This window comes from Nicotiana tabacum, chromosome 16 (assembly GCF_000715075.1).
Source record: "Nicotiana tabacum cultivar K326 chromosome 16, ASM71507v2, whole genome shotgun sequence".
Classification (NCBI taxonomy): Eukaryota; Viridiplantae; Streptophyta; class Magnoliopsida; order Solanales; family Solanaceae; genus Nicotiana; species Nicotiana tabacum.
In genome coordinates this window covers 135,231,795-135,244,439 of record NC_134095.1, presented here as the reverse complement: position 1 = coordinate 135,244,439, position 12,645 = coordinate 135,231,795, and positions in this window count along the sequence as shown.

Here is a 12,645-nt window from a genome sequence, read left to right as displayed (position 1 = left end):
TTCAAAAATGCTACTTTCAATTACTTTAAATTTTTTAAATTTTCAGATACCTTTATATTTATTTTTTAATTCCAACCTTCTTTTACTTTTAAATTTTTTAAAAATTTCCACAAAACTTTTTATTTTTTTAAATTTTCTACATTCTTTTACTTTTTTTTTATAAAAAGAGAAGAGAATTTCACCTATTTTTACTTTTATATTTTTTTATTCAATACTTACCTTTTTCTTATTTATTATTTATTTTTTTAAATCATTCCCGAAATTATTATATATTTAAAAAAAAAAATTCGGATTTTTTATATAAAAAAAAACAAAAATAAAACTATTAATAGTGATAATTCACCTTTTATTTTTTATTTTTTTGGTTTTGTTTTGTGTTGGACAAAAATGAAGAAGGGGTGTTGGGTTAATGGAGCGGACCGGGTCGATCCGGTTTGAAGTGGACCGGGTCATGGGGAAAGTTGGGCAATTATTTGGGCATGTAGCTTGAATTTTGAAGAAGAGGCCCAATTCCGACTTTCTTTATTTTTTGCTCTCTTTTCTTCTTTTATTTTTCTAAAACTAAATTATAAAAATACTTAAACTATTATTAAGAACTAAATTAAGTTATAAAAGCGCAAATTAACTCCCAATAACAATTAACGCACAATTAAGTAATAATTAAGCATAAAATTGTATATTCGGACATTAAATGCTAAAAATGCAAACGATGCCTATTTTTGTAATTTTTATTTTTTGTAAAACAAACTTAATTACTAACAATTGTAGAATTAAATCCTACATGCAAAATGCGACATAGTTTTTTATTTTTATTAATTTAACAAATAAACATGCACAGACAAACATACAAATAATTACACAAAAATACCACAAAATATCACAAAAATTGCACACCAAGAAAAATTATTTTATTTTTGAATTTTTTGGGAGTAATTCTCATATAGGGCAAAAATCACGTGCTTACAGCTGCCCCTTTGGGGGCCTTTGAAAGCCTTGCCCCCTATTACCTTGTCCACCATTGTTGTTCCAATTGTTGTTCCCGTTCCAATTACCTTGATTTCCCAAATTATTGTTCCCCCAATTGCCTCCTTGATTGCTATTGTAATTCCAATTGCCACCTTGTTGATTGCCCCAATTACCTTGGGGTCTCCATTGTTGATTCCCTGGACTACCTCTATTCCCTTGGTAGTTGTTGACATATTGGACTTCCTCACTTTGGTCATCAAAACTTTCATTCGAATATCCACCACCATCATCATAGTTGTCAAAATTTTCTTGACGTTGTTGTTGCCCTCTTTGCCTTCTTTTCATCATATTCACTCCCTCCATGGCATTGACTTGGCGTGGATTTTGAACTTGTTGAAGTTGCGCTTTAGCCAATTGGTTCATTGTTGTTGTGAGTTCGGTAATGGCTTGGCCGTGATCATGCAACTCCTTATGCAAGTGTATAACATTAGGATCACCTTAAGGAACATTAGCTCGGTTTTGCCATGCCGAAGAAGTATCGGCCATTTCATCAAGAACATCACAAACTTCGTTGTATGGAAGCTTCATAAAATTACCACCGGCCAACTGATTGACAATGCACTGGTTTGTTGTGTTTATACCCCGATAGAACGTCTGTTGGATCATAACATCATTCATATCGTTGTTGAGGTACTCTTTTACCATCATCCGAAACCTCTCCCATATCTCATGTAAAGGCTCCGTCGGCTCTTGCTTGAAGGCTAGAATCTCATCTCGAAGAGCCGCCATATGACTAGGAGAAAAGAACTTGGCAATAAATTTATCGGCTAACTCATCCCACGTAGTTATGGAATGATTTGGGAGTCTCTCCAACCAATCCAATGCCTTCACTCGAAGTAAGGAAGGGAAAAGCCTTAACCTCAGTGCATCTTCCGAAACATTTGTCTGCTTGCTCCCCCAACAAGTATCCACAAACCCTTTCAAATGCTTGTATGCGTTTTGGTCCGAGGCGCCTGTGAAGTACCCTCGTTGTTCGAGCAAAGTGAGCATGACATTGGTGATTTGGAAGTTCCCCGCCCGGATTCGGGGAGGAACTATTGCACTTGCGTACCCTTGATTGGGTAGAACTCTTGGTGGAGGTGGAGGAGGGTCTGGTATGTTGTTATTAGCATTAACATTTGCATTAGCATTTCTACCCCATCTTTGTGCTTGGGGTAAAACCTCCTCTTGTTCTACGTCTTCCACCTCCTCCACTCCCACATTAATAGCATCTTGTGCGTTTAAAGCCATTGGTACCTGAGTGAATTAACACAAATAGAGTAAGTAAAAAGAAGGAAAAAGAAGCAAAACACAAAACTAGCTAACAAATAGTCAAACACCGTAAAGCTCCCCGGCAACGGCGCCAAAAAGTGATCGCAGCGGACTCAACCTAAGGAAGAGTGGGCGCTAATACTTTTACCCAATAGTGGTATCGGGGTCAATTTTCCACAGGGAGCTTCAATTTGGAGTTGAGTGTTTGTATGGTCTAGGACTATGTTTTAGCTCCTAATTGATCTTCTAACATTTTTTGTTTTCTTTTGATTATCAACTACAATTTATCAACTACAAGTTTAAAGCTAAGTTAGGCTAAGATATTGATTCTAAGTTGTATGCAATATAGAGAAAGGCACTAGGGTCGTGGCATGTACCTAGGTGGTCAACTAACGGGTAGAGATTCCTAATGCAAGAATGATGAATATGGGACTTATACTATAATCGTTGCACTTTTGCACCCACTCTCACACCTCTCGGTAGAGAGAGTGATTTTGCCCAATTGACTCTCTCGAGACCAATTGGGTAGGCCAATTTGCCCAAGCAACTTATGGTTCAGGTTGGGTAATTACTCTCTCGAGGTTTAACCCGTTAATTGGGACTACCATTCTCATGGGTCCATCCCAATTCCTTGTTGGAATTAATCTTGGAGTCATAGACTCTCTTTTTCAAGAAGAGTCAAGACTCACTACGCTAGACTTAGTGTTTGCAACCACCAAATCTTAATGAAAACATAAGATTAATCCCAATAACAAATACCCAACATCATTCATGCATTAAACAATCACATCCATTAATTACTCACACTAGGGTTGAGCCACAACCCTAGCTAATGGGTTTAGCTATCCATAATAGAAATAAAAATTGAAGAAATAGTAGATGAAATTGACATAATAATTAACTACAATGCTAATCTACTCAAATCCACATTAATACTAGAAGAAATTGCCCAAAATAGGCTAAAACTATGAAGTCTCGAGTTCAACTGCTATCTCATAAAAACAAAAAAAAACTCTCCCTCTAAAAAGTAAAATGTCCTATTTATACTACATAGGAAAAACTGGACAAAAATACCCCTGAGGGTCTGGCGCGGCCGTGTAGGGGTTTGGGTCTTCATATCTTGCTTTTGACACTGGGGACGCGGACCGCACAAATGTGACGCGCGGCCGCGTAGGGTGTTTTGGTCCAAATCCACCCTCTCTGAACTTCATCCACGCGGACCGCACTGATTAGGTGTGCGGCCGCGTGGGCTTTTGCCTTGAATGACTAAGTCTCTGACACTCTTGGGCGCGGACCGCGTGGAAAGGAGCGCGGACCGCGCATCTTGACTTGGAAATTGCATGGTCTCTGAACTATCCTGCGCGGCCGCGTGGCAAAGCAGTGTGGACCGCGCAGGTTGACCTTGAAATAACCCAGCCTCTGAACTCTCCTATGCGGCCGCGTGACACATCAGTGCGGACCGCACAGGTCATTTTGTTCCCCGCTTCAGTTGTCTTTTGACACTTGGCAGATTTCACTCCTTTTTGAGTCGATCTTTGGTATTTGTCATCTTGTCGCTCAAACCTGCAATCAAGTGCAACTTGTAAGCATTTTGGGACTAATTTATAGCAGTTAATGCACAAAGCTTTGGTAAGAATGGGTATAAAACATGTAGAAATCACAGTTATCACCTGCCCGCGGGGTTCAAAGTGCCAAAATTTAACTTGTATGATGGGTGTGGAGATCCGGTAGCCCACCTGAGGGTCTATTGCAGTGAAATGAGAAGCGTTGGAGAGAAAGATATCCTGTTGAGGGCATATTTCAGTAAGAGCCTAATTGGGGCAGCTTTGGACTGACATATTCGTCAAGATGTTGGTAAGTGGCCTACATTGGAAGACATGGCTCAAGATTTTGTTCGATACTTTCAGTACAGATCAGGTGTTTCCCCAGACCGCTCCTCCCTATCTAGAATGGAAAAGAAGTCGGAGGAAAGCTTTAGAGAGTTTGGGCTCAGATGGAGGGAACAGGCTTCTCGAGTCAATACCTCGATCGGTGAAGAAGAAATGGTTGAGCTTTTCCTACGAGCCCAAGGGCCCACCTACTTTAGTCATTTGATCCTGACCTTGGAAAAGCCTTTCAAAGATGTGTTAAAAATGGGGGAGCTAGTAGAAGAGGGAATCAAGTCAGGCAAAATCATGAGTTGTTCGAAAGACATTCAGAACATCCCAGTAAGCTTGGGTGGAAGAAAGAGAAATAGAAAAGATGATCCGATGGGCTTTCCCGATCAACACTTCCAGCCTCGACATCGTCCCCATGGATATCCTGATGCACCTGGTGATCCTCCCCAATGCCACTTCTCTACACGGAACTCCCAAAATCGTACATCACTCTCTCAGTACCCAGCTTCACAAAATGTCTATCCACCCCCACGAGACTATCGAAACCCCCCTGGATCAGGTTTTCGGCCCAATCAAGCATTTAAGAATGAGATGTTGCTGAAAAAAGAAAAGGTTTTCACCCCATTGGAAGTGTCATACGCCAGTTTGTTCCAAAAGTTGAAGCAATTCGACATGTTGAAGTCGATCCAGATAAAAATGCCAAACCCTCTTCCAAAGAAGTTTGATTTTTCTCAAAGGTGCGCATATTGCTTAGATGCCCCGGGGCATGATATAGAGAAGTGTTGGAATCTGAAGAAAGCAATTCAGAAGCTTATTGATGCAGGCGACATTGTTGTGCAAAATCCAGATGCAGCAGACACTAGCCAAAGTCCATCGCCTATGCATAATGAGATGCATATGATGGGTATGATTTATTTTGAAAAGGAATATGAGAATTCTTCTGAGAACCTCGGAGGTCCACATGCTACAAAGCTTTCAGCGCTATTAGAGGTTGATCCTAAGAAAGAGCAGGCAAAGGGAACCCAAAAGAAATTTGCTAAGAACAATGTGATGGAGACTTGTGAAGGTCCTAGTATTGTTGATGCAGAAGTCAGTGGCTAAGATGTTGAGTTTGGTGATTGGAAAGACGCTCTTTTCTTGGTTAGCCAGGAAGGAGTTTGGTGGTTTATTTTGTTGTCATTTCTGTTGTCCGGATTATTCCAAGGGTTGTAATCAAGTTATGGTCTTGTGACTCAACCCTTCTATCCTTTTATTTTTGCCTGGTTTGTTTAGTCGTAGTAACTCCTTTAGTGCTGTCTAGGTTGTTCCAGGTTTGTAACCCCAGTTTAGTGCTTGTTTTGTTGTTCAAAAGCCTTCACCATCTATCTAATGCAAGTTTCCGTTTTCTATTATTTATGGTCATTTTGTTTAGTTGTCTTTTCTTTTTACAGTTCTTTCCTTCTTGACTCTAGTGACATGACATGCATGCGTAATTCTCAACCTGGTCTTAAAAAAAAGAGTCAGTTTAGTCATGAAGCAATGAAACAATTTTATAGATGATAGGGACATTTGAGAGAAATAAGTAAAGGCATTTTGAGATCATTTCAAGCCCGAGTTGCGTGAAACTGGGGCAGATAGAACATAGAGAAACCCTATTGAAATGCATCCTGTCGCATCAGGTTGAAGCCAACAGCAAGTTTGCTCCAAATTGACAGGGGTCGTTCATGGTAATGAGAGTGAGGGTGTTGTCTAATAGTTCTTTGTAGTTAACAGATGTAGAAAGCGAATGCGTGGATATGGTTATCAAGTCTGGTACAATCAAAAGATGATACAAATGTTTTCCTTGGTTTGTTTAATTGTGTAGTTTGCACTTAACATGTTTTGGAGATTGGAATGACGAAGACATTTTGTTCTGCTATCTAAACACTTTATCCTTCGTTACCCATTTGAGCCTTATTTATTTTCTTTCATACCCCTCGGAATCAGTAGCAAAGATCAGAAACGCAAGCATGAAAGATAAGTGAAGGAAAAAGAAAAAGAATGAAAAAAAAGAGAAGAAAAAGAAGAAGAAAAGAAAAAAAAAAGAGAAGAAAAAGAAAAAAGAAAAAGAAAACAATAAAACAACAAAAAAGAGAAAAGGAAGAAAGAAAAGAAAAGAAGAGGAAGAGGAAGAAAAAGAAGAAAAATCACAACAACAAAGTAATTTCTATGACATGAACTACGTTAGACCTGATTCCTTTTAAGGATACGTAGGCAGCCTCACGGTTCGATCTCATCAAAAGAAAATTCAAAAGTCCCCATGCAAGAAAATGGGGCAGAAGTTGTGGTAGTTGTAAGAAATTTGATTCCGAAAGTTGTTATTTTGAACCCAATTGAGTTGTTTTGAGTCTTTTGATACCATTTCTTCCTAACTCCATCCAAAATCCCATATTACGATCCAAAGAAAGACCTTCCGACCAGTCTTCGAGACATGCCAAGTCGAGCAAGCAGAGGTGATTCATATGAGGGGCAACACTCTGGTTCAAGCAAAAAAAAGGAGAGAATCTTATTGATGAAAACCCCCACGGGTACCGCAAGGCGATGAAAGCTGAGAGAAATAAAAAGTGAGAGAGTCTTATTAGTGAAAACTTTCACGGGCACCTTGAGGCGACTGTAAGATGAGAGAAAAGAACAAAATGAGAGAGGCTTGATGGTGAAAACCCTCCGGGCACTACAAGCCAAATAAGGATTGTGAATCAGATTGGATAATCGGAGCATTGAAGCCCAGTTTCATGGTTTAAGGGTACAACAAGAGTTGAACATCATATTTGCTTCACAAAATAGGCCACAAGTGCATGTCATGGCCATTAGAGTTGGTATCCACGTCTGATAGGTTTCTACTTTGTAGTTTTCTTGTTAGGAATAATCTCTTCCTTTTGTCCTATACTCTATGCCTTTTGTCTAGGTTACTCCCTCTCTTTGAGTCTGTTTGGTCAAAACAAGTGAGAAATGACTTTAAAATTTGCCACCAGCTTTCCAATTGCACAAAATGGGGTCTGGCTAGCACATCAAAGAATCACAAGTCAGGAAAAACAACAAGAGCACTGAGCTGGTAACAATCAACATACTTTGGGATCCTTGTGAAACACAAAGGTTTGGTACATATCAAGTCATGGACAATGCAACGGGTGGATGGTATTAGGTGAAAAGATCAAAGGTATCTTCTGTGGTAAGATTGACAAAAATGGTTAACCAGTGACAAGCGAGGTTTTCCAAGTAGAAATCAAAACTAGCATGGCAAGTGAAGGAGCAATAGACCTCAAGGCCAAGGCCAGTGGTTTAATTCAAGAAAGAACAGCATACGCACTAAGTGGGTGGAAATTGTCGTACTTTGAGATTCATGTGAAAACACAAGGGTTTGGTAAATGTCGGTTTATGAGCAATGCAATAGATAGAGGGTATTGGGTCTGAACGGAGAAGAGGTATTTTTTGTGATATGGGTGACAGAGAAATTGGTTAGTCAATAAGCAAGCAACGTCTTTCAAAGTGAAATCAAAGTTATAATGGCAAGTGAAGGAGCAATGGTCGCAAAGTCAAGGCCACAGACCAACCACCATATTTAAACTCACAAGTTTTCTTTGTCTGAAACAGGGACAGAAGCTGTGTTCATATCAAAGCTGGAAAGCTTGAAATTTTCAGGTGTAATGCCCCAATTCTGCTTACTCAAAGGCTATTGAGAAGATCACACATAACCCGTAGGAGATACACTTCCTAGTCTGGGTTTTCAAGTTATATTTTGTTGTAGGAGACGCACTTCCTAAACTGAGATTTTACCCTTTAGGAGACGCACTCCCTAGTTTGGATCATATGAGTTTGAGTCACTGATGGTTTTACCCCTAGGAGACGCACTTCCTAGTCTAAGTTTTCCAAATTACATTTTGTTTTAGGAGACGCACTTCCTAAATTGATAGTTCATCCGTAGGAGGCGCACTTTCTAGTTTGAGTCATTGATGTTTCACCCATAGGAGATGCACTTCCTAGTCTAGGTTATATTTTTGTTTCAGGAGACGCACTTCCTAAATTGAGATTTCACCCCTAGGAGACGCACTTCCTAGTCTGGGTAGTTCAGGTTATATTTTTGTTTTAGGAGACGCACTTCCTAAATTGAGATTTCACCCTTAGGAGACACACTTCCTAAATTGAGATTTCACCCCTAGAAGACGCACTTCCTAGTCTGGGTAGTTCAGGTTGTATTATTGTTTTAGGAGACACACTTCCTAAATTGAGATTTTCTCCTAGGAGACGCACTTCCTAGTCTGGTTCATTTAAGTTCATTCGTGGTAGACACACTTCCTAGTTTGAGTCATTGAAGTTTCACCCTTAGGAGACGCGCTTCCTAGTATGGGTTTTTCAGGTTATATTTTTGTTTTAGGAGACACACTTCCTACATTGAGCTTTCCCCTTGTAGACGCAATTCCTGGTTCCACGCACTAAAGTTATACCCTTAAGAGACGCACTTCCTAGCCTGGTTTTTTAGGATACACTTTTAGGAGACACACTTCCTAGTTTGGATCGTATGAGTTTTAGTCACTGAAGTTCTCACCCCTAGGAGACACACTTCCTAGTCTCGGTCATTTAAATTTATTCCTAGGAGACACACTTCCTAGTTTAAGTCATTAATGTTCCACCCCTAGGAGACGCATTTCCTAGTCTTGGTATTTCAAGTTATATTTTGATTTACAATATTGCTGACAACTCACAAATCTTCCTAGTGCAAACTGGGGGAAGAAAATTTTCTTTGTTTTGTCTATTTTGTTGTAATCGGGCACCCACCTGGAGAACAAGGGAGACAACTCAAGTTTCTAGGGAAAGCAGTTTCGAAGGAAGGCAGTTCAAGTTTCAGGGGAAATGGTTCAAGGTGCAAGGGAAAATAGTGTCAAGTAACAAGGGAAGACATTTAAAGGGTCAGCAATCAGGTGCCCGCCTGGAGAAGAAGGGAAGACATTTCAAAGAATACCATTCAAGTCATCCACAAAGGAACTTATGAGGAATATACAAGTCAACGAGGCAACATCAGTCACAAGATCAAGTTTGGAAATAAATCTTTGTAAAGCATAGATTATAGCTTAGTACTAGCTTCTTCATTTTTGTCATGGTGTAATAAGGAGGTCAGTAGGCAGTATCAGCAGCAGCAACAGCAGTAACAGTAAAACCACAGCTTCATGGTAGTTCCAGCTACCAAAACTTCCCGAACTACATTGACCTGATTCCTTTATAGACAAGGATATGTAGGAAACCTTTGAAGCAGAGGTTCGGTCAAATCTTTCAAAAAATACTTCCCACGGAGTATTCAAACAGGCAAAAATCGCTCTTATCCGCTCACTTTATCTTTGCACGAAAACTCTTCGTGTTTCCGGACAAAGAGGGGCAGCTGTGAGCACGTGATTTTTGCCTCATATGAATTACTCCAAAAGAATTCCCAAAATTAGGTCTTTTCTTTAATTATGTGTTATTCTAGGAATTACTGTGCGATTTTCCTGATTGTTTGCATATATTTGTGGGCATGTTTAATTTTATTAATGCATTAAAAATACAAAAATATAGCATTGACATTTAAGATTTGATTTTTACATTTTTTGGAATTAATTAATAATTAGGTGTTTTACAAAAATGAAAATTCAAAAAAATAACATATTTTTGTAATTTTAGTCAAATTGTGTGATTTTCTTTTAATTTGGCATTTAATTATTTGTGATAATTCAGAACTTAAGAGATTGTTAAAAACAGAAACTTAAGGGTAATATTGGGGATTGTTTAATAAAAAGGGTATTCACCTAATTGAGAAGCTTCTCAATAGTGGTAGGGTTAGAATTACACTAGCTAGTTTAAGTGGACAATTAAGAAATAAAAAGCTGAAAATGATAATGAGAATGACACTAATTGATTAATTTAGAGAAAATAAGTTAGTGGGGATAATTAAAATAAAGGAAGGGACACTAGTAATGGGGATGACATTAATTGAGTGCCTATAAGAGGGGACATTCTGGGGGAGAGAAGGGATAGATAGAGAGGAAGAAAAAAAGAGAAGGGGGCGGAAAGAGCGGTATACACTCGATATACACTCTGGATACACTAGATATACAGGGGCAGAGAGCTAAGAAAACTTGCAAGAGATTCTGAGAGAGGGAGACAAGAAAACATTCTGCAAAAATACTGAAAAAAATGGAATTTACTGTTTCATTGATTTCTATTTTCTGGTTTTCAATTTCGAATTGGCTGAAACCATCTTCCATATAGTGTTTCATTGAACTATCTGGGGTTAATAGTTGTTTTTCTTGGATTAAAACTGGGACTGTTTTGTTGTTGCTGGTGATTGCTGTTGTTTTTACTTCTGATCTCACCCCCTTTTGACTTTTATTTCCAGGTATTCCTTCATACTCTTTGCTAACAAATGAAGTGCCACAAGTTGGAACCAGATTGAATTTGTATACAGATTTGGATGTTCGAATTGGAATTTGAATAAGAGTCTTGTTTGAATGTTAAATTCTATTAGCTTCTGCTGTTTATACTTTTGTTTTCTTGTTATGATTCATGTGTTAAGTTGTCCAACTGTGCTCAAGGTATAGATTGTATACAACAATAGCTTATGCTGAAATTTTGGCTATGTATGTATAGATTGCCTGGTCTTAACTGTAATCAATTGATGTTTCCATATAGTTTATGCCTTAGTTTAAAAGGGGATTATTGTTGATTGATATATATAAAGTTCTTATTCATGTCCCGACTCATTTTTCTCCCCTCCTCAACGGTTAAAAAGATTATGAGAGATCACTGGTAGGTATGGCTTCAGGGATTCGATCCTGAAGTCCTTGCTTGCAGCCGGCGTTGCCAAAATATTCAGGCCCTTCCGCTAATAAAATGGTTTAATAAAGCCTTGTTGTTTGGAAGGGACTTCTCAAGTACTTTAGTGTTAAATAATTAGGGTCTTAAAAAATAAAAATTTGAGGCAAGCCATAGTTAGACACTTAGTAACAAATGGCTCTTGTGTTAATTTCATAATGTAGAGGTAAAATAATAAATATTCCTAGAGAAACCTTTAGGGCCGTTTAAAATATTATTGTGATTGTGGACACGTCCGCGTGACACGGTTACGATTTCTTTAAAAATAAATCAGAGTATACGTTCGCGTAACTTCGGCTAAACTTTCATAATAATAGAACATCGTTAATCGTGGGCGAAATAATTATATAGTATCCCTAAGTCATAAATTGGTTAAATTTTTTTCTAATCATTCTTGTGAATAGACCATAAACTAACTAATTTTCTTTTATAAGATTATAGTAAGTTTCTTTCACGTAAAGAAAATTTTTTCTCTCTGAGTATACAATTTTTAAACTGCTTATCCATGAAAGTTGAAAATTTCTAAGTGTTAATGTGGTAGGAATATTTTTTTTAAAAAAGGGGAGAAGAAAGATTATGTGCTTAAGATATATAATCCATAAAGTGCGTTAGGTAACTTGTTTGAAGTTTTGTTTTAATATCAAAAGACTATAAAGTTTCATTTTTTTTTATGTTTTGCTCAGTTTTCTATGTTAGCAAAATTTGTTGCTTTGTGTGGTAATATTTTGTTTTCTGTTAACATAGTTCTTAAGAATGCAAGTATTTAATTTTTTTTTTTGAAATTTTAATCCATAATGCGAAGATGAGGAAGGCTCACTGTTGATCCATGAAAATCTTGCTTTCACATATTTACATCAAAACAAAATCGATAGTATGCTTTTAGATATGATTTAAAATATTATCGTGATTGTGGACATGTTCGCGTGACATAATTACGAATTTTAAAAAATAAATTAAGGTCCGCGTCCGCGCGACTTTGACTAAGTTTTTTTTCTTAAATAAATTAAGTGTTGTGAATTGTGTACACGTACGCGTGACATGACTCTTGACACGCCAAACCACACGAGTATACGTTTGCGTAACTCAATAATTCTTTAAGTACGAGTAAATCACGTAATTAAAAGCGGTAAAGGTAAAATGCATATAGTTTCTAAACACATAATTAAATAATTTAAGCCAAGTATAAATGGTTAAGCGACCGTGCTAGAACCACAGAATTCGGGAGTGCCTAACACCTTCTCCCGGGTTAACAGAATTCCTTACCCGGATTTCTGGTTCGCAGGCTACAATACAGAGTCAATCTTTTCCTCGATTTGGGATTCGAACCGGTGACTTGGGACACCATAAATTATCCCAAGTGGCGACTCTGAATCTTTAAATAAACGAATCTCGTTTCGATTGTCCTTTGATTGGAAAAACTCCCTTATACAGCCCTTGCGGGTGTAGGTAAAAAGGAGGCGTGACAGTCTTCGTCCTTGAGCCTCTTTTGAAATTTAACTCAAATCTACCGCAAATCACTTCACATTTAAGTTTTGAACACCTCTTGATATTTTCAATCAATTGGAGCAACACCTAATCCAAACAACTAACAGACTCTAAAAACCCAGATCTAAAATCTAACTCAAAGATTAAA